The sequence below is a fragment of the Dryobates pubescens genome, chromosome 28 (genome assembly GCF_014839835.1).
Source record: "Dryobates pubescens isolate bDryPub1 chromosome 28, bDryPub1.pri, whole genome shotgun sequence".
NCBI lineage: Eukaryota > Metazoa > Chordata > Aves > Piciformes > Picidae > Dryobates > Dryobates pubescens.
The window spans coordinates 6,060,253-6,083,666 of NC_071639.1; the positions used below are offsets into that span (position 1 = coordinate 6,060,253).

Here is a 23,414-nt window from a genome sequence, read left to right on the forward strand (position 1 = left end):
GAAGTTTAGGCTGGAGGTGAGAAAAAAGCTCTTCACAGAGAGAGCTGTTAGCCGTTGGAATGTGCTGCCCAGGGAGGTGGTGGAGTCACCATCCCTGGAGGTGTTCAAAAAGGGATTGGACGCGGCACTGGGTGCCATGGTTTAGTAGTCATGAGGTCTGTGGTGACAGGTTGGACTTGATGATCTTTGAGGTCTTTTCCAACCTTATTGATTCTATGATACTTTAATAAACTCTATTAAACCCAAGCATCAGGACCAGCCCCAGCATTAAACTGCTGAACAAGGAGCAGTCTTTCTGTGGGAAATTTATGGCCAGAGGACGTGTTCTAACCTTGGTATTTCTACAGCATCCCTTCAGTTCTCAAGGGTGGAGAGGGAAAACCAAGATTTCAAAGGCTGTTCAAAGTGTCCTCTACCTTGAAGAAGGAAAGTAGCCTGCATTGGGGTATCTGCTACACCTCCTGAAACATGAGATGGTAACTGAGTACAACTGCTGTCACCTACACACATGCAGTCAGCCACTGCTCTCCTCAAGAGGCTAAGAAAGCATTCACAAGGTCTCCTTAGATCAGTCCTGCCTTTTATCTCACTCCTCTGCCCAGTATCCTTGACACCCATTGTCAAAGCCAGGGTGCACAGCCCCGTGGTCAAACAGCACAGCAAGGAGTCCTCAAGCCCTTCCCACACACCACAGACCTTGATCCTGAGCCACCCGCTGTCCTCTCACCCCAGCTCTGCTCCCTCCCACGGGTGACTGCCTTCCCTGAGGTGATCAAGTGAACATTCCACAAACAAAGCACCCAGAAAGTAGCACAGGCTGTTGAGGAGCTATTTCCCAGCGATTTGTTACCAAATGCAGCATGATACAAGGCTGGGGGGGGGGGGGGGGGGGGGGGGGGGGGGCAGGGGGGAGGAAGAGGGAAACAAACCCACAAAAAAAAACCCAACACAGCAATCAAACAAACAAAACCCCCACCCACCAAAATAATTAACTGTTATGTTTTCCCCCCTCTAATTTAGAAAATGAGTGTGCAGCATGCCGATGCCACAGAATTAGTGGTGGGTTTTTTTTTCCCCCCCTGGCATTTTGTTCACAGTTTAAACATTCCAATTGGAGTTCTCAATAAGCATTTGTTCAATGTTTAGCACAGCTAAGCTCTGTTTTCATCCAGGGAAGCAGCATTTCAGATGTTGCAGTTCGCCAGGGGATGCTGAGCGCTGCGTTCAGGCAGGGTGGCATTTCTCCTAGGATCCACAACTCCACAGAGCTCTCACTGGGAATGCCTTTTACTGCCGAGCGGCAGCAGCTTCTCCACCGAAACATGATTAACAATGTAACACATCCCTGCAGCAGCTCCTCTGCAGCTTCCATTGGCAAACAAGCTGGTGCTCCTCTCTGTGAGATCCCAGCTCTCTCCTCAGCTTCCCTTTCCCCTTACACTCCCACCCTTAAATTCAGTCACACAAACCTACAGGGAAACATGTGAAGATGCTTCCTGAAGAGATGTAACATGGGGAACAGAGCCTCTGCTCTGCTCTTCACTCAAAATAAGCCCATGTGCCTTTTAAACCCTCCATATGCTTATTTTCTTGACAATTTTTGAGACTCCCATACTGCTACCAGACGTGAACATGTCATAAATCTCCTTTCTCGGCATCAGGTTTCACCCCCTAGCAGAGGATGCACTCCTCTGAACAAACCCAGAACAGCTCCAGCCGCTCCCAAGTTAGGCACTGGCTGTGCTGGCACCGTGCAAGCACAGCTCCAACACCACCAAGCTGTTTTTAGCTCCCATGCTGCCTCAGGCTGAGCATCTTCCCCCTCATCACATCCCATTTAGTGATGAGCCATCAGTATGCCACTCATGCTTTTGATCCCTACACTCTCTTAAGAGATCAAGCCTTAAAAATGCCTCCATCAAAACAGCATGTCTCTATGTATGAGCTGATCAAGGCCTTCGTCCCAAAACGTTTGGGAGGTCAACATGAGAAGCAGAAAATCAGAAGTAGGTTTTATCCAGCATGTATTTTGTTCAACTGTCTAGACTGGCTGATTGCCTGACAGAACAGTTCAGATTTGCACAAGAGGAGGGAAGCCAGATCCCCCTGCCAGCTCCTGGTAAGACATCTGAATGGATATCCCCGTTTTGGGAGCAATTTAATTTCAAATGGTAATTATGCTCCCCTTTTGATGGGCTCCTGCTTTTCTAAGTCTAAAAGTGCTGGACTGGCTCCCTTGTCACAGACACAACTACCCAACCCACTGCTTTTCATGCATCCAATGTGACTCTCATCAGATGGCAGCTCGGGCTGACAGCCCCACTTTTCTTTTCTCTGAAATACTGACATTGGAAAGTCTTAACTAGGAAACTGAGATTATGGGAGATGTCCTTTGCTCCAGAGACAGCAGTCTGCTGGCTGTTATCTCTGCTCACCAGCTCTCTCTCAGGAATAGTGCAGGCACACATGCATTCATTCCTACCCTGAATTACAGACAGGTCTGAACTGGAAATCCCAGCTTTTTGATGGCTTTTAACCAAATGGAAACAAGCAACAGCATCAGGATGGGGAGAGTGGTGGTGGAGAGGCTCTGTGCCATCCAAAATTGAAACTGATCTCTTTGTAACCTTACACACTTCTTCCTAAGTTCTGATAAGGTAGAGAAAAGAGGCCAAGATACAGACTTGAACAAAGACATTATTGTTTCCCTTCAAAACGTAGGCTTAGAGAACTTACAAAGTTAAAACATTGAAGCATGCAGCATGCTTAAAAATATTTCCTCTTTTAAAAAGTCCATCTCTGAATCTCAGCTTTCAGTTCTCCCAGAGGATAAATGTTGATTTAATTTGAAGCAATAGAGTTGCTGGTTCTAGGTTTTACAGAAAGCTAACGAAACAATCGGCTTCGAAGTTCATTATGGTGTGAAGTTTTAATTGGCTTCCTGTTTTAGCAGGCAGAACCACGAGGCAGACATCACTCCACCTGGACTTGCAAAAGAGGTCAGATGGGTAAATTTGCTAAGCTTTCTTCTCCACTTTGTAAGACACTTCATCAATTGCTATTCCTTTCTCAAGTGGCATCCAAATTTGTTTGTTCTCTCTCTACATGACACAATTCAACTTTCTACACAGGACAGCTTGTTAGTCAGCCACTTAATTAGCACAGTGAATAGACAGTTGAATGTCTGAGTATACTCATCCAAGATAGCTAAGCTTCTGTAACAACATTCAGTTTCCATGGCAAGATTGTTCATAGAATGGCTTGAGTTGAAAGGAACCTTAAAGATCATCTAGTTCCAATCCCTCTGCCATGGGGAGGGAGAACTGCACTAGATGAGCTTGCTCAAACCCTCATCCAGCTTGGCCTTAAATGCTTACAGGGATGAGAGGTCCACAACCTCTCTGGGCAACCCATTCCAGTGTCTCACCACCCTCATAATACTCAGAACAAGGAATTGTCTCTACTTCAGTGTGATTCTAGGAGTGATTTGGAAGTATTTTAATAATCTGTGAAGGCAAACGAATTAGTATCACAAATTGATAACTATTTCTTTCCCTTTCAAAACTTGCCAGAACAGAAGCAATGCACTGGCTGTTGGGAAATCAGTGTGAGGAACTCATCATCCCATTCATTCTGTTTTACTCTGAAATGCTACTTCCAGCTACCTGCAATGAGAATCTGGAAGGAGAGAATCACAGAATCACAGAACCGTTTTGGTTGCAAAAGGTCTGTAAGATCATTGAGTCCAACCATTATCTAGCTACCATGTCCCTTAGCACCACATCTCTGTAGGTGTGGCCTTGTCTGTTGGGGCAGGGTGAGGGGAAGGAAAGCAATCAGCACAGCTACTGCAGAATAGGTTATTAATTTGTAGATATTTTAAGTAATCCCCTGGGTGAACAAGCTATTCTGGTATTTCAATGGGTCCAGCTTGAACTGTCACGTTGGAGAAACATCCAGAAATAAAATATCCAGGCTTTGGGATGCCAGATACCAAGTCTCCCACTTCCCTTTCCATCTCTGAGCCAAACAGCTGCTCTAGCAGCTTGGAGCACTCAGCCATATCTGGTGCATCAGTAGCAGGCTACTGGCTGTGCAAACTCAACACTGAGGCACTGAGATGGTTTCTCCTCAACCTGAGGAGAAACTTCTCTACAATGAGGGTGACAGAGCACTGGAACAGGCTGCCCAGGAAGGTTGTGGAGTCTCCTTCTCTGGAGACTTTCAAAACCCACCTGGATGCATTCCTGTGTGGACTACCCTAAGTGATCCTGCTTTGGCAGGGGGGTTGGACCCGATGATCTCCTGAGGTCCCTTCCAAGCTTTAATATACTGTGATAAGAAGGACCACAGAAGTATCCTTATAAAGAACTGTGTGGCCAATTTGTACACTCTTTTCAAGGTGGATGTTCTAAAACTACCAGTTCAGAACAGAAAAAGCTTGTACTGCCTTTTCAGCAAGTCTTCTTCCTAAAGACATCGTGTTCTGGCTCTGTGCTATGTGCCTTCCACCTTTAAGTGGAGCGCTTCCAACCATATCCACGAGAGGATGCTTCCATTAGTAATTAGTTTTATTCAGTTCAGTTCCACAATTCAAGCTTTTCCAGAAAACACATGCAAGTTCTTCCAACCCTGACATGCTTAACTTCTTTTGAAGCTTTTCAAGTGCTTCTAGTGATGGTTTCTGAGTAATGCTGGGGAAGAGCGAGGAGGTGGCTGGAAGCACTCTTGGCTTCTTAATGCAAGCTCTTTTATACTACTCAGGGAACACATGCTCAATCACTGCTTATGAATCAACTTTGACAACGTGGAGAGGAGCTTTGATGTTTAAGTGAGTCTATGTTTTAGAAGCAATTGCTTTTATTTCACTTATTTTTGGTTAAACAGAAGCAACTCAGTCTCAATAATACATTAGTGAGTGGCTTTCTTCTCTGGAGACTTCATTCTCTTGAGGTTTCACAGCACTCCAGCTCTTCTGAGAAGACATGCAGAGCAAATGTGTGAAGGGTAGCATAGAGTTCATAATACCTGAGCTTCCCAAGAATAAAAGCAAGCCAGATGTACTTGAAGAACCCCAGCCCCACTGAGGGGCATTGCTTTAAAACACCACTGCATGTGATGCCTCTTTCCAAGAAAGCAATAGGATCAGTGTCCTTCATTTTTGAACACAAAACATGAATATCATCTTAAAACTGTAGCCAAACACGTTGGCAGAAACCCTTGCCTATTTCTGGTACTGTATTAGGCCTTGGACAAAGCTTTGCTTAGGTGAACTAAAGCTGCAGCAAGCTGAGCTAGACTTGGAGCCTGAAACAGAGCATATGCAGCACACTTAAGAGACTATTTTACAGCTTTGAATGTAACCATACTTAAACCAGATTATACTGGCCAGATATGTAGGGCAGAGACTGCAAGCCACTATTGTGAGCACTTACTTGTTACTTCTGGGGGTACTGCCACTGGCCTTCTTTCAGTCTGGCAAAGCAGGGTCACTCTTCCCTGTTACATTTTCACACATAGATGGTACCAGGGACTTTGCAGCAACTTTTCAGCTTTGAACTTAGGTTGATAGGATTGGAGGATAGCTCAGGATGGACAGGAAGCTTGGGAGGCCCCTGGTCTGGCCCTGCTGCAGCAAACTCAGTGCTGAGGTCAGACAAGGGCTGGAAAAACTCCAGCTGGCACATCCTGTCTGGGCAGCCTGCGCCTCTGCCACACTAGCCTCAGGGAAAAGCCTGTGTTTAAGTGGTGACCTGGCAGTGCTGGGTCAATGGTGGGATTCAATGAGTGTCAGGTGTCATCAAGGGCTACTTTTACTGTCCAGTGATTCTTCTGGCCTCACAGGTGGGAGAAAAGTCCCCTCCAACAGGTGTTCTGGGAGGGCTGGCTGATCCTCTTGGCCCATCTGCTCCTGCTCCCCTGGGACAGTAGGCAAAACAGGTGACAGCTCTGCTGGGGCAGAGCAGCAGCCACCCTCAGCTTCTCTGTCTCCTGCTCCACATGCCAGTCCCTGGGGGACAGGAGGAACAGGACTGTCTTGGGCTGGCTGCTCTGCTGCCCTTCCCTATGCAGCATGGTGGCCAGCTGGAGACAGCAGCACTGCTCGGGCAATGCCACAGGACACACTGAAGATGCATAGTCCTCCTCTAGCTCCTGGGGTGGATGAGTCCAAGAACCATCTCTCAGCTCCTCTGACCTCTGTGGTTACTCCAAGTGTCCTGGCAATGGCAAGCCCAGGCCCCTGTCACACCTTCAGCCTGGCTCTCCTCATGTTCATTTCTCTTGGTTCCATTTCTTTCAAAGCCTATCACACAGCTACTGCTGTTCTGTATTCTCAACTAACTCAAACCACCGTGAAGAGTATCCTGGTGGCATTATCCTTCAACAACCCTTCAGCCTGCTCCACCAGGAATAACAATCACAGAGACCACACCCAGAGATCTGAAGGCATTTGGATTTGTCTTGTTAGAACAGCTTGTGTACCCCAGTGATGTTCTAATTTTAATACTTGTTTCTGTTGACCTGCTGGCTTCTCTTTACACAAACTGAGTTGCAGGATGTTGATCTGATCCAAGGCTGATTCCAAAGGAGGGATTTTCATTGCTGAGAAGGAAGCTGTACCTACCCAGGAGGCATTGAATGCAGCATATGTTCCAAGGGCATTTCAACAGCTCTGCAGCTGCGCTGCTGAACACAGTTAGAGGTTACTCAGGAGCCTGTGGACAAACTGGTGCATTTCCCACAGAACTGTTGTCAAAGATAATTGAAAAAGGCTAAAATAAAAGGCTGACCATTTGCCCATGAAGGCTGGAGAGCAGCAGAGATTATTCCCCTGTTCCACAACAGCAGGTGTTAGGTTCTCCAAACACAAACAGCACTGTGTACGACCAACCCCACTGCACCTTCCTCTGTCAGAATGAATGTGCAGACAGGATGGGGAAAGCCAAGAGAGAGGAAAGCAATGGGTTGCTATCATTACGCATGCAGCAAATACTGCTTAATCTGGATTAAAGAAGAAAAAAGCAAGAAGTGCTTCCTGATCTGCAATTGCTTCTCTAGAATGTTCCTAAGGACACCAGAGAAAATGGAAGGCTTTTAATTAAGAGCTGCATCCTTGCAGCATAACCTGGCACTGTCCCCACCTTTGGTGTCAGCAGGGAAAGATGTGTGCTCCATACCAGAGCAAGTGCACACCACCACAGTAAAGCTTCTGTCATCTCTGTGCAGCACTTACTGTGCTCTGGCAAGCTAGCTGAAGAGCCAAATACCTTAGCCTGGGTGCACCTGACACAGCTCTGTGCTCAAAGGCTGCTCAAGGTAAATGTCTTCCCATGTGCAGGGCCAACCTGACCAGCTGGGAAAACTGTAATCTCCCTTCACTCGCAGGTTTTTTAGGCTGCAGTCAGATAACTGCCTTGGCTGCAGCTAAGCCATGTGGTGGGCTCCCACTCCTGACTCTGCAGGTCAAGTTAAACACTTCTGCTGGCAGGGTTTTAAGATCCCTTGGATCTGTCTGAACTGAAACAGACTGGGTAGCACCTACACATGCTGCCACATCCCACACTTCTGAGAGCAAAGCAACTGCTGGTGAGGGGTGGGGTGTGAGAAACTGCTGTGGGAGTTGCCTCTTAAACCAGCTGGGAGGCATCCAGCCCGGTGTGCCCATTGGCAACTCCCAGAGCTCAGGGAGAGGCATGTGGGGCTGCCAGGAGAGGATACGTCCTTGCAGAGAGGAAGGAAGAATGCTTGACTCCATTGAAGAGCAGCAAGATGAGGCAGGACATATGTGCTTGTTCCCAGAGAAAAAGATGTTCTTGTGCACCTTGTTCCCCCTCTGCTAAAATGAACTGGGAGAATAAATTCAAATACAATCACTATACAAACATGGCACTCTGCTTTACTGAGGAATGCAGGCCTCAATAATAGTTTCTAAAAGGTGTAAAGAAGAGATTTGGACAACTTGAATGCAGACAAGCATTTTAAAAGAAATCAACATTAGCCACTAAGCACTTTACTAAATTGGTTTCACTTACATACATACATCCATGTTCAGAATGCAAGTCCAGCTGTTATCATTCCTACAACCTGAAGAAACCTGGCAGATCAAGTTACCACACCAATAAAGCTCCCTGAAAACCCACCAAAAACCAAACCCAGAACAGAAGAAAAGAAAACAAAAGCCCAAAGCAATTTTTAAGAGGTAATGAATCAGAGAGGAAGGACCAGTATTGTGGTGGAAAGACAAGGAAAGGGAGGAGCAAACGAGCAATTACCCATAAATATAGCTCTTACCTTCAGTTATGTAACAGAACAAATAATCAGCACAATAATCACCACTGAAAAATCAATAAAAGCATCAGGTGTTTATAAAGGCCTTGCTAAACTCCCAGTACTTTCTCACATTTCTCCTGTCACAACACCAGGAGAGTGCTACAGCATCTTAATATGTAGAGAAAGTAGAAGGGGACATTTGGACATGACCATAACCAGAGCAAACGGCAGTGGCAGGAAGCAGCAAATTAAAGTCTAAGTAAAAAATTGCCAGCAGTGCAGAGAAACTGAAAGTGGGAGAGGGTAGGTTTTACTGTGACCACACTCACTGTTTGCACCCAGTCAAGGTAACTAGGAGTATCTAGGAGGATTAAATTATGGACTGGGAAAGCAAGAGGTGAGTTTATGCAGTTGAGGAACAACAGCGGTTATATAGAGCTCATTACCAGAAACATCTCAGACCAACAGAGCTTGTTTTGAGGAGACTATGAAGGAGAAAAGGCATCAAAGACTGCACTCCCAAGGAGCAGAAAAATTGAAAAATGTAATCACCAGCCTTTGAGTGGCTGTAGCAAAGCAGCTCAGCATCCTATGGAGCACTCACATGACTTTTCTGATGTCTAATAAGCTGATCGCTTGCTACAGCTCTTCCCTCAGTGGGGGCATCAGCCTCATGTCTCTCATCTCTCTGGTCACCAGCAGGCTTGAGGTTTGTAAGAATTTTATCACTCTGATCTCTCTAGTCTTCTGTTTATATTGGTTGAAATTGATCCCCATGGGTAAAATACTACTCCAGGGCAATGAGGGGAGCTATCAGTCAGATAGCATGATTGTTATTTTAGCTTCATCTCCCTAGGAAATCAGGTTGCAAGGAATATAGTCAGGACAGAAGGGAAGAAATAGCAAAAAGAAATCTCAAACAGGAGAACTTCTAACCCCAGAATGATTAAGTCATCTACAGAAGACATTCTTTCACGTGAGGATAGGCAGATTTGGGAGCTTTTCACAAACACTGACTTTCTAGGATTTCTGCTAAGCCATACTCTTAGGCTGCAATGAAAATCTGGATGATCCTCTTGTAAAAATGTAAATGCCAGAATCTTAATCCATTCTAACACAGATGTTTTACTGTCCAAATACTTCTCCCAGACAAGATAGCTTGGATTTACTTTTGTAATTCTCCCTTTTCAGTGCTGGTGGCAATTCCATGAGTCTGAGTTGCCAGTCTGGACACCACAGAAAGGAACAAATCAATCCATCAACACAACACCCTGCATTTTGTCACTGCTCCTAAAACCATTTGGAGAGAACAAGGAGCAGGCTAGAGTGACACAGAGGCTCTTTGGCCGTCGAGATTTAGAGGGAGAGCACAGCAATTTCTCTCACTCTTCCCCTAAAGCCAGTTAAGTGAGCAAGGTCCTGGAGCATCCGCACTAGACAAAGAAATCAATGAAGTCCGGCAGAAAGCCCAGCAGGAGTTTGAGGAACTTGTGATCTCCCGCATGAGTGATCTCAGCTGATGGAGAACACCACACGTACTATTCCTTACAGATTTTCACCTCAGGTTTCAGCAATCAAAGGAAGCAGGTACCTTCTCAACGATTAAAACCATTCACCGTTACAGCAACAGAAAATGAGATTTCAACAGGACTGATCAATAAGTGGACACCGGGGAACGATTTTGCACCTCCAGAGAGATGAACACCGCGATCTGAGTCCCTCTTTCTCTCTGCATCTCCTGGTTTGCAGCAGTATTTTTAAAAGTTGTCCTGATTTTGACGTTCATGTACATTTCTAGAACACACTGATCTATGCGATGCCGTTTGGATTAAATGTGTTTCCCTCGTGAGAAGTCCAAGACAAAGCAGACTGGTTTCTGTTAGCACAGGATCTATTTCCAAACTCATCTACAGAACTAAACCCTCACAGTGACTGCTTTTAGAAGTTCTTTGGCTATTCCTAGTGAAGCTTCAATTTACCTCACCTCTGGTCTAAGGGTTTTTTTATATCAGCCACAGTGTAACATTTCATAAACACTGTAACACAAATTTTCAACTTCATCATTTCAAAGAGAATTTTAATAATGAAAGAAATAAAACCACAAAACAATAACACACCCCCCCAAACAAACGAGCAAAACCAACAACAACAACAAAAATCCCAACCAGACCTTTCTCATCCCCTGACTTCTTCAGTGAGGGAAAGATACACAAAGCGTCATGGACTTTTCCTTCAGCTGTTTTCAAGGTCTCTCTTCTAATCAAATAGTTAATCCAAACTGGGTTTTGCTAGCTACAAAAGGTGAAGTTATGCCGGGGAAATCAATAGTCCCTATGTATTTTCACATTCATAACTTCTGACCACAATGCCCCCACAGGCATCTAAGATTTTCTTGGAATGGCCATAGTCTCACTGCTTTTCAAAGTTCAGATCTTGAAGAACTCTGTACCTTCGGCAGGGTGTATCTGTACTAACAGCATGATGTAGATCATTTTATCTAGGGCTTCAGGAATAGTTTCAATACCCTTTGACTTCGTGCCTCGCTCTTAAGAGTCCACAAACAACTTTTAACAAGCGCAGAAGTGCATCACTCATAACTGCACTAAGGGGGAAAAAAATTCTCTTACTGCCAACGTTTTGTTCTAATCAGAAAGAAAAACTCCTGCCCTGTGAGCAATCAAAGTAAAGGACACTCCTTGCAATCACAGAAGGATGTAAGTCAGTGATGCAGTCTGATTTTCTAGGAACATCAACAAACTTCGTGTTACTTGGTCATCATCTTGTCCAGGCAACTTTAATTACCGACTTCACGCACATTTTGCAGAAATGTATTTTAATATAACTAAGCACCGTCATCATGTAACTAAAGCCGGGGTTTTTACTCTCTTGATTAATTTGACCGTACAGACATAATTTCACAAAGGAGCTATCGATAACAATTGCACCTGGAGCACTCGTGATTGCTTTTCTGCCGGAGAACAAGTCGTGTTAGTTTTCTTCCTGATGAGAGGCAGCCAATTTCTGCCACCTCTCAGCCGTTTCCCTGAGCACTTTCTAAAGGTTACCACCAACGTCAACGAACACAAACCCGCTCGGTCCAAGCGCAAGGAAGCACCCAGGACAGGAAGGCACGGACAGACTACTTAGTGACATATCCACGGTCACGCAGGACACCTGGCACACGGTCGAACACTGGATCTCGGGTCCCGTGGAGCGCCCTTAGCAGCGCCTTCACCTCCCCTCTCCCACAGCTCCCAGGCTGTGCGTCCTCTGCTCTAACTTCTCCCCGTCCCCTCCCCAAGAGCCGATCCAAGGGGTGCCCAAAACAAACGGCCCCTGCAGGGCCACTCAGGGTTCTGACCCAGGGGTGCCGCGCCCGTTACCTGGACTCTGCGCTCCGGCGGGGCTCGACTAGCCGGGACCGCTCGGGAGCGCAGGCACAGGGTGAGGGCTCCCCCCGCGCCTCCGCTCCTGGGGACGTCCAGCCAACAGCCGGCGGAACGGTGCCCTGCTCCGCTCCGCCCGCCCTCCAGCTTGGCTCCCGCCCTCTCGCCGCACTCACCCGGTGCAGAGGCGCCGCTCCCGCGGCCGGCGGGTCCCTGCCCTCGGCCCACGCAGCTGCGGGAGCCGCGGCCGTGGCTGGAGGCGGCGGGGCTGCCGTGCCCGCCCTGAGCCGCACCTCCCGCCTCCGCCGGCACGCCCGGCCCGCCTGGCCCTTGCGATGCCGTGGGGCACCACTCCCCAACACACCGAGTGTGGGACGGCACAGCTTGACCCTCCCCGCCGTGTCCAGCTTGCCTCTGCAGCCTGGAGAGAACACCTACCACCGACCCCTCACCTCCAACAAGCGTTGAGGATCCCTGTCCTCCTTGGCCTTCCTAAAGGCAGAGGGGTGTCCCTCTGCAAACTGAGGGCATTAAAGAGAGCAGATCCTGCAGTCCACTCACCCCAAACAGCAGGCAAACGGCAGCTCTTACCTGGAGCCTTGCTCATTTTAAGTCTCGGTTCTTCGTGTTGCACTTTTTTTTTTTCCCCTTTTTTTTTTGGCTGCAATCCCTCAAACTGCACCAGCAGAATGACACAGGACATCCTCCTGCTCCTGCCCGACGCAAGCAGCTGGTGTCTGACAAATTCTGGTGTGAAAACAATACAGAAAGTTGGCACCTGGATGAAGCCATATGTGACCCTTTTTTGGCGACAAGCTTTATTACACCGCACAAAGGCAGCTGCACGAAGTCTGTGCTCTGACCTCTGGGATGTGCCTTTGTGCAGGTGCTTGGAAAAGCCCAACCCGAGCCTGAAATGAGCAGTCTGTGCATTTTTCCTCTTAAAATGTTGCCCCGTGAAAAAAATATTGCAAGGTCTCTGTCTTAGTTATTGCATTCCAGTGGAAACACAGAAGTTCACATCTGGTGTCTTGGAGTGCATGGAGACATCAGCACATTCCCTAAAGCTGGATGCACAGGGCAATATTATATCAGCCTGGTTTTGAAAGCTTTTGATAAGATCTAGACATTTTAAACACTGGTTTTTACCACATTTTGTTGCTGTTGTTTTTCCCCACTTAGTACCAAAAGGACTCTACACAGTATTATGAAATCCCTTTGAACTGGTTTGAAAACCTCACAACAGCAAATCCATATGGAGTCGAGCCTTTATCAATTAATTTCCCTAGATCCAGTCGTAGCCCCATGGCAAGGGAAGGGGTTTTCCACTTGTACCTGATATCCTGAGAACCGGACAGATCCAGCGAAAGATGGGTATGGTAGTCGGGTTTTTCATTGCTTTTACTACAAACTGTCAATGTTCATGATGACAAAGAAGGGGAGTGAGAGTCTCAGAATTTTATTTCATTTTGAAACTGCAGTTGGCATTCCCAAACCTAAAATCCCTCACTTTTTGTTGTTGTGGGTTTTTTTCAGGTGTGATCTCGAATACTTAGGATCTATTTTTAAGACTATTTAAGCCATGCTATTGCTGTAATCCCATTTAAAATGAGAAATTTAAACACCTAATTACTCAGGTGATGGCTTAGAATTGGCTGATTATCTTGCCTTTTTATTAGGTCTTTCCAAATGACCTCTTCAAGTCTAAGAGCTGTAGTTTGGAGTCCTGCCAATACTCCCTCTGAAATCTTTTTCTTAGAATATAATTTACTATATCTCCTTTAATCATTCCTCTCTTTGCTGCTTATTTTATTATTTGGGCAGATGGTTTGATGTCTCAAACAACCCTTATGACTTCTATTTTTAGCTTAATGATGAAAATAACTGGCAGATGTCTTCCACTTTCTGGGTTAGGAGAAAGGTTTACTCAGAAGAATGAATAGAATAGAGTAGAATAGAATGGAACAAAATGGAACGGAATAGAATAGAATAGAATAGAATAGAATAGAATAGAATTAACCAGGTTGGAAGAGACCTTTGAGATCATTGAGTCCAACACCATCTAATCAACTAAACCATGGCACCAAGCACCCCATCCAGTCTCTTCCTAAACACCTCCAGTGATGGGGACTCCATCACCTCCCTGGGCAGCACATTCCAATGGCCAATCACTCTTTCTACAAATAATTTCTTCCTAACATCCAGTCTAAACCTCCCCTGGTGCAGCTTGAGACTGTGCCCTCTTGCTCTGGTGCTGGTTGCCTGGGAGAAGAGACCAACCCCCACCTGGCTACAACCTCCCTTCGGGTAGTTGTAGACAGCAATAAGGTCTGCCCTGAGCCTCCTCTTCTCCAGGCTAAGAAACCCCAGGTCCCTCAGCTTCTCCTCATAGGGCTTGTGCTCCAAACCCCTCCCCAGCTTTGTTGCCCTTCTCCCATTAAGCTAGTACTTATAGTATAGATTTACATTCAGCAGATCATTTTTCTAGCAGAAACTGGAATTGTCTGCATGTGTCTACAACTGCCTAAAAGGAGGCTCTAGTGAGGTGGGGATTGGTCTCTTTTCCCCCACTATCAAGTGATAGAACAAGAGGCATTGTGTCATGAATTAGGAATAATGTTTTTACTGCAAGAGTAGTCAAGCATTGGAACAGGCTGCCCAGGGAGGTGGTGGACTCACTGTCCCTGGAGGTGTTCAAAAACCATGTAGACATGTGCTTCAAGACATGGTGGTGGCAGGTTGGACTCAATGATCTTAGAAGTCTTTTCCAAGCAAAATATGATTCTAAGATTCTATGATCAGCAGCAGTGCTTCATTTGTGTGAAGATGCATAAAGAAAGAATACACCCAACTACCATGCGTACCACACCGTTACAGACTTCAGTGCCAAGACACACAGGGTGTCTTCAGAAAAGATTATGTGAAGGCCTTGACATCTTTCTAGCCCACCTAGATAGGTCTCTTCTGAGGGCAAACCCAGCCTGCTTGTTCCTTCAGAGTGATGTAGTGGTATCATTGCTTCTGAGGCAGTGCAAGATGCTGCTCTCTTTTCCTCACGCTGCCCGTGCACGCTGTGTGCAGGTGGGATTTCACATGTGGTGTGAGATATGGAGCACTTCAGACACCCATTTTAAATCAGACGCAGCCTCCACACCTGGAAAGAAGCATCAACACCCATAAGTGAGATGGTTACTGTATGGCAAGAAGTTCTTCTTCAGGGATGTGCACACTGCCACTGTGGAACTGAGAGAAAAATTCTCTCTGCAAACCTGTCACCAGTTACCTTAGTGACAGTCAGTTGTGGAGAGCTGTTTTGAGGCAGCTGGGATAAACTTATTTTCTGCTGTGTGCTGTGCCTTGACAGAAACATGCAACATCCCACTTAGAGCCACAACAAGCTTTCTCTTCCCTTTCTTTATGATAAACTGCTGTCTCCTTGATTTGTTTTCTATTTTTCCCTCCTTACAGCAAAATCAATGTCATCTGCAAAACAGATTTTATATCTGGAGGGCTTGCTGAGAAACTTCTCATGTTGTAGCTCTGTAGTTTCTATGTTTTTAGATATCTGGAGGATCAGGGGGAAAAACCCTACTGCACTTTAATAACATTCATGTCTTTCTGTTATAGTCTAGATATTGTTGGATTTTTCATAATATGAAGTGAAATCCCAAAGAAGCTTCTAATTAAATCTATTGCTGCTATCACAGGCAGCAGCTCAGTGAGGAATATATGTTGTAGATGACTACTTTTGAACTCCAGCTGATAAATTTGTAAAGCTGATTATATTGCATTGTGATGCCTGGAAGCCAGGGAAAGAATTCAGTAGCCCAGCTCCTTGCTAGTCCTGTGCTCATCTGCCATGTTTCACCTGACATCTAGAATTTTTGAGAGAAACAAGATATAAATAAAGTAAAAATGAAACTAAATGCAGACTTTTAGGATTATTTTGCTCTCTCTGTGGTGCCCCTGCCACAGTGAGCACTGGCAGTGCCAGCCAGGAGAGGAAGGGGACCACACCTGGGGGGCACTGAATTGCTGCAGGACCTTCTCTCTTGGCCATCTCACTGGATGGGCCACCTAGCAAACCTCCTGCCAATTACCAATGACCCTCCCCTGTACTGGGAAAAGACCTGTGCTGAATTTGGTTTTCATAAGATGTGGGCAGCCACTGGCATTGTGTCAGAGGTTCAGGCTGCTTTTTAAGCTGGAGGGGCAGAACCTTGCCTGAGTAAAGGCTTCTGAGCTGTCTCCTTTCGTCTAGAGAGCTGGCTTTAGAAAGCTGGCTTTTTGCCCTCCTTAAAAGCATCATCTCAAGAGATCCAGAATAAATGAATATTCCTTGTAAAAAAAAACAACACACAAAAGGGCTCTTAAAGGGCTATAAATAAGATGACAGAGCTAAGTAGAAGAAAAGGCATTATCTGAAGGGAAAAGCTGTTTTTCCCACAGTAGAAGTTGAGTACAGAGGAGGCAGATCATAAACCCAAACAAATCAGGCCTAAAACTATAAGCAAGGATTTTTAAGAACACCTTGCTAAGGGGAATTGTAAAAGTTACTGATAAAACCTTAAGCTTTGCAGAGCTGAGAGATGACCAAGGAGTAGAAGGATCACAAAAAACAGGCCACAGAAGAGGTGGTAACTCCTTATTGCAGTGTTCACTACTAAAAAGCTTGCTTTTTCTTTACAAAAATCAGATCTGAAGAACTGCCTCACACTGAAAGGCTGGAGGGGAAAAAAAATAAATAGGTCAGATAAGCAAAATGGATAATAAAATCAGCTGGCCTAAGTCCTGTTCTCCCAGAGGTTGAGAAGTCAGATATTGAACAGCTGTTCCACTAAGTGAAGTGTAAACTCATTATTCACCTAGTTTTTGAAGTCAGCCAAAGAGAAGATACCAAATCTTGAAAAGGGCTCCAGAGGGTATTTTTATTTGAGGAAATCCACTTTAAAATGTCCTAAGGAATAGTATTAGTTGGCACATGGTTGTAGTTTAAACCCAGATGAGAACTAAGATCCAAGCAGCCACTCATTCACTCCTCCTCCTGCCCTGGTGGGATGGGGAGGAGAATTGAATAAAAGTAAAGCTCATGGGCTGAGAAAAGACCAGTTTTATAATTGAAATAAAGTAAAACATAACTACTACACCAATGATAATAACAAGGAAGAGAACAAAATGATAGAGAAATAAACCCCAAGGAAGACAAACAATGCACAATTCAATCGCTCACCACATACTGACAGATTCCTTGCCCAGTGATCAACCCCTCCCAGCCCACTCTCCCCAGTTTATATACTGGGCATGACAGCCTATGGGATGGAAGATCCCTGTGACTAGTCCAGGTCAGCTGTCCTGGCCATGCTCCCTCCCAGCTCCCTGTGCACCTGCTTGATGGCAGAGCATGGGAAAACAAAAAAATTCCTGAATGTAGGACAAGTACTACTTAGCAACAACTAAAACATCAGTGTGTTATCAACATTACTCTCGCACCAAAGCCAAGCCACAGCACTGTACCAGCTCCTAGGAAGCAAATTAACTCTATCCCAGCTGAAACCAGGACACACATGAATAACTCTGAACTAATCGGTGAACCTCCCTTTGTGTAAGGAAACCATGCCTCCTCCCTATCTGGTGAAGGCTTCATCAAGCTCCTTCATATGTAAATGATCCAGTCTATGTAGGACTTTTCAATGCCATTGATGCTTCTGTCCAGGTCTTTTAGGAAAGATCTGTGAAGACCTTTATAAAAAAATCTTAACTATCTTGAGATGAAAAGGATTAATAACTACATAAAGGCCCATAATGGGATAGTAAAGAAAATGGTCCAGATGTAACTTCTGTCTCACAACACAAGAGGCAGTGAATGAAATCCTCAAGCAGTCGGTTTGAAACACACAAAAGGAAGTGCCTGTTCCACGTGGCACATTATTAAAAGACACTTTGCCCACATAAGCAGAGAATGATGCAGAGACAAAAATCACAAACAAGTAAAAAGGTGCAAATAATGGAATAAATATCCATCAGGTGCAACTAAACATAAACATCCAGATTTCCATTTCTTTATATGAGTGAGGCCTCTAATAAATGACCAAAAGCAACAAGGCTCATAACAGGCTACAGAAATAAAGAGGCAAGTGCCTCATCTGTGTTTCAGCTCCTTGCAGCTTTAAGGCCTGCAGATGTTGTACCTACTTGGGGAAAAGCTCAGACTCTGGAGACATTCAGAAATTGTCTTGGGGAGAAAGTCAGCTGGAAAAAGTGTTGCAGCAGGAACATTCCATTTTTTCTTTACTTATTTACCAATGTTGTCATTAAAATGCTGCCAGGACAGAGCCCTACCTAGTTTGCATAGCACAATTACTCTTAAGTGACAGCATTAGGTTTGGCAGGTTTATCACAGTTGCACTGGATAACAGGGGGAGGTTAGTCAGTGTGGTAGTTGTAGGCTATGCCTTCAATTTTTTTTTCACAGATCTTGAACAGGAAGTAGTAAAATGTAAATAAAACACTATTGGGTGTTTAAAAGGAAAATAATGCTAAAGATTGGAAAGATAAGGGACTTAAGCTAGTGATGTAAACAATTTCTTGTTGCTTCCTCGGGCTGGGAGATTCTAACTTGCTTCTGCTCCACCTTGGCTGCACTTGCTTTTGTTGTGACTGGTATTAACTTGTCTGCTTCTGCCTCTTGCCCCTTTTGTACAGGGAGGTAAGGGTGAGGCAAAGAGGGAGAAGCCAGTAGTTTCCCCTGCTCTTTGGTCAGGGGGAGGTCCTTGTGTTGTTTATTCATTGTAAATACCTGTAAATATTGTATATTTTGTATATAGTCATTGCATTGCATCGTAGTTTTGCTTGTAAATACAGCTTTCATTTGCTTCCAGCTGAGCTGGTCTGGCAAATTTGATGTTGTGGGGGAAATTTCAACCCACTATAGTCAGCTACCTTATTGACTTGTAACTTTTAGTGACTGTAATGCTTATTGTGTTTGATAGCAGACAAACCTGAGAGATGTCTCCATCTACACAGGCTTTGTCATATAGGATGGCAAGGAGGAGATGCATAGCTGAGATTCCAGCAGATCTAATTTCAGTTTATTCTCATTCTTAAAGTGTACACATCCTTGTTATTCGTGTTTGGGTCAAAATGATGACTTTGTGGTGTTTTTCCTGTTACCATTGTACCCTCACGTTGATCAAAACCAGGAGGGGGGGCTCCAGCGTACTGGCCTCCAGCAACCAGTCTCTGAATTAGTATGAAGAATCAACTCTACAGAAGTTGAAAGCAAGTTTGAAGCAAAAATCAAGCTTCTACAGCATGGGATGACATGGTTGCATCCAAATAGAGGCAAACTTCCACATGCAAGTGCCTTGTCATCTGAGATACAGTATCAGGCTTCAAGTCCTGCTGCAGCCTAGAGCAGAACTGACAGCTCTGTATGGGCTTTGAGTTACAGCATTCTCAGGAGAAGGGAGCAGATTACATTGCCTAGATTCAGAAATGTCTGCCCAGAGGATCTGCAACTGAATTGTGTGTTTGTATCAGAATGACAAAGCCAGGGTCTGAGCAGAGATGTTGCTTTTTCAGCCCAGAGTTGGCCCTGACAGGTTGCATGTGAGATGTGCCCTGCAGGTACACAGCTCTTGCCTCCTGCCCTTCCTCATCCCCAGGCTCCCACAGACATTCATAAAAGGATTAGAGCATTTAAATAGCCTGGTTACAAAACTGTATTGAAACATGGATACTGATGCAAATTGTACAGCCTGTTGGCACTGTATGAATCATGCCAGGCCTAGAATGAGTGTACATTAATTCCAAGTGTGCTGTATTTCCATTTCCACACTAGTTCTCTTTTGATATTCATATTGTGAGTTGCCTTCATTTAGATGATTTTCCTTCTTTTTGCAGTTTTCCTTTGCATCTATTACTGCTCTTGCCAAGTCCCTGTATACATAGCTAATTTCCAGAGCTTCCCTCATCCTGTTCTGTATTTGATCTCCATTTCTTCCAAAGAATATAAACAATGGCAATCAGAAACTGAGATAAAGCAAGAGGCATCTCTTGAGCTAGCTGTTACAGACAAGTCTGTAATAGAAACAGAACCAAAAGAATCAGGGAAGGGTCCATTCCCACTGTAAAGTTCATTTTTGCATTGCAGATACACATCCAATTGACTTGTGTCCTGTCATTTTGGTCATCCTCACTTCTTTCACATTAAAAGCATGCACTACCCTTTGAAGCCTGTTCCTGCTTTCCAAGGGACAGCTAGCTGTTCCTGTGTCACCTCCATGGAGACCAAAGGCACACTTGCCATCAACAGCAACCTTCTCTCCAAAGAACTGAGAGGGAAGAAAACTCACACTGGTGATACTACCACGGAGGAGCCTACTCACTGTGATGCCTGCTGTTGATGAATGGCCACGTTCAGATGACACATTTGGGAGTGGCTGTATGTCACCTGTCATTAGGAGTTGGCATTGATCAAAGCATTTGTATCTTTGGTGGATCTGGTACCTGTGGGGATTAACAGGCAAAACACCTGCAAGTCTGCACACTGCAGTGGCTGTTACAGTGTCTCTGCACATTTATTTGATCCTTGCTACCAAAAATTACAAAAGCACTTGTACCAAATACAGTTGTTCATAAATCCCTGGCATAGGCTGCTGGGTGAGAAGTTCATTAAAAGTCACATTCCATTAACAAATGACTGTCATTGACAGATGTGTATATCCTGAGGTACAGTTTAATACATGTCAGACACAGCCAAAATGACAGGATAAATGATGATTAATGCTTAGCTGACTCTTTCACAAAGCATCACACTAAGTAAAGGCATACCTCTGAAACAAACACTCCAACCCTCACAACTGAAGCTAGCTGAGGTGAAAATGCAAAATAAGGGAGAAAAGATAAGGTCCAAAAAATAGTACAGAATTGGAATGTGTCCACAGTCATTCCCCAGGTTATGTTTCCATGTTTCACCCAGCTGGGGAGGAATTATCTCCTCTTCAGATCAATAAAAAGACATACTTCCTTGTTTAGAAGTGCTAAAGCACAGCAGCAGAACTCACAGTCAATGCTCAGAAAGACTGCAAAGGCAAGACAGAGTCTCAAACATGACTTGCTAGACTTCTGAAGAGAAGCTTCACTGTGCAGGCTCAGAAAACCCTCTGTGGCAGTGCTCACAAGCTTCTCCAGAGCTTTGTGGAATGTCTTCCAGCCCTAAAACATGTAACTGTGATGCTGTAACTGAAATACTGAACTACAGGCAGCTAGACTGAGTTTTCTGTATGTGAGTGCACTAGCAGCAACACTGAGTTAAAGGGGTCTTCTGTTCCCTACATCTGCTTCACAGATGGTCAATTTTAGCTTCACGAAATGGTGCATCAGCTCCTCAGTTGTTTTGCACAACTGGCTGCGGGGTCATGCTGTACAAATTCCCAGGGATTTGGAGCCCTGCTCTTTTCAGAATGCCAGTCCCAGCTACATAAATGCCACCTGAAGGTATCCAGCTTATCTTTGTTACAAAAGTTACCTTGTTAAAAAGTGAGGCTCTTCCTCATACTTGCTAACTGGGGAGCACTGCATAAAGGAGCTGGAGCTTACAAAAGGATATAAACCAGGGGCTGCAACAGCTAGAAGAGCAAACAAGCCCTGAGACACATTAATAAGGAATGAAGCACGAATCAGTACAGAGACAAAAGACAAATGAAAATCACAAGGTGATCAGAGAACTAAAATAATTACAGGCATTCAAGCACCTGACTACCTATTAATTTGGCTCTAGCTGTCATTTTAGTTTGGCATCTGAGTAATCTGGACAAAAAAGTTCCAAATATAGATGCCACTCAATGCAAGTCATTTTGAATTACAAAAAACATACACACACACCAGAGAACAGAATGAACTTGACCCTGAGTTAACAATTCAGGTGTGGAGATCTTGATGTCATGGATGATGCAAGCAGTAATGAACTCGCACTACGTCTTTCTGAGGGGTACTCATTTCACGGCTGGCTCAAGAGAAATCTCCAGGGAGAGAGCACATGGATACTGAAAAGCAGGAAAAAAACCCAGTTCTGAAGAGGGATGAAAGGACATTTTGTCTTAAAAAGAAAAACAACAACAGCCACAACAACAAAAAAAGCCAGGAGAAGATGTTTCATGAAAGAGCCTCTCAGAATGAATCAGCTCTTTGGAGGGTGACAAGTTGGCTTTACTAAACAGACTGTTTCTATGTATTCACCACCCAGTGAAATCAGTGAATTCTTTTCTTTTAGGAAGTTTCTCAAAAGTGCCTCTCTAACATTACTGGAGAATTAATCTTTCTAATTCAGCTGTCAGGCAGTCTGTCTGATCACCTATAGTCTTATTCTTGCTCCCTCATTAAATAGTCTCTGCTTTAAAAAGACTTTGTCCCCTGAAAAAAAAAGACTCCTCACCTAGTCACCAGATGAATCTACAATTTAAGCAGCCTTGAAGATCAAAGTTCTTAACTTTGTGTTTATTAGTCTCAACCAGAATGATATTTGCCTGAGAATACCAGGAAAGCAAAAGTTTTGTTCCTCAGAAAGCTTGAGGAGAGAACATAATCAGGGCATAGATGATGGATTCGAAGATACAGGCTTACCCTCCTAAATAACCTTGCACAAGGCTCTCTGGGCTTCTGCAAAATGGGAATATTAATAATTCAAAAAGTCATTATGAGAATGATCACTGTGGATTTGGAACTCCAAAACATTATACCAGGTAATGAGACAGTGGAAGAAGGAATTAAGGATGTACATATCTGAGAGGTGATCAATTCTGAGGCAAGCAGTCTGAGCAAGAATCTAGCCAACAGAGAGACCATCAGTGAAGAGTTAACTGGGAAGAAAGATGACCTTTTAGGAAGCAGAACTGAAATCTTTCTCTTCCTGTGGTAATTAAAATGTGGGTGTCCAACCAAAGCTACCAAAACAGGTGCACCAAGAATCATATTTGTGTATGCATGTAGCTCATGAATGTAGTCAGATGATACCAATTAGAAAACCTATATCCATACAGAAGCAATGAATGGATGTATCTCCAACTTATGCCTACATTATTGGTGTGACACAGCAGCACCTCTGCTTGCAGACTTTCCAGGATTGTGAAAACAGCACTAGTGATTCACACAAAAGTTCCATGCCTACAGAAATGATGCATGGGATCTTTCCATAATTCAAATTCATTGTGAAGTTCCTGCCACAACAATTTAGCAACAGTAAAAAAAAACCTTGGGGTTTACCCAAAATTTGCAGATCATCACTACATAGAGGTTTTTTTCCCCACTCTCACAGTCCCTGAAGGGTATGTTTCCTTCAACTGTCCTCTACAAAACATGATTCCCTCTTCAGAGTTCCAGACAAACCAAAGGACAGTTCACAATATGCAGAGCTGGCTGGTCTTCCAAATTCATAACCAAATGATTTGGAGGCTGTCACTGAAATGCTTGTTTGCTGTGACATTTAGAATCGATGCAGTGTTTGCTCACTTGAATGTGTTTTCAATAGAGCTGCTCCTCTAAGTCTAAAACCCAAAGACAAAATTGTCCTTGCTCTATGGAAGGTGACAAATATTGACTTACATTGCTCCTGTGCAATGATGCTCTTGCATCCTTACCACAAAGTGACTGCTCCAATGCCATTTGTTACTCCAGTGCAGGAATGATGCAACTCAGATTTAGCACTGAAAACCCAGCCTGTCAGGTCAGTGAGGAAAAGTGGCAGAAAGAGGTTTTTGG

General features: G+C 44.6%; 1 protein-coding gene across 2 annotated transcripts in view; it reads right to left on the bottom strand.

Moving 5' to 3' along the window:
- The window catches only part of PKIB (cAMP-dependent protein kinase inhibitor beta), a 48,838-nt gene extending 36,868 nt beyond the window's left edge, over positions 1–11,970 (bottom strand). Inside the window, exon 1 of one of the 2 annotated variants that reach the window (XM_054174045.1) lies at positions 11,834–11,970. The gene's annotated coding sequence lies outside the window, so the exon portion shown is untranslated. Of the gene's footprint in view, positions 1–11,654; positions 11,805–11,833 lie in introns of those variants that run through there. The other variant, XM_054174044.1, reaches the window with a different exon arrangement.
- Positions 11,971–23,414: the final 11,444 nt, after the last annotated feature.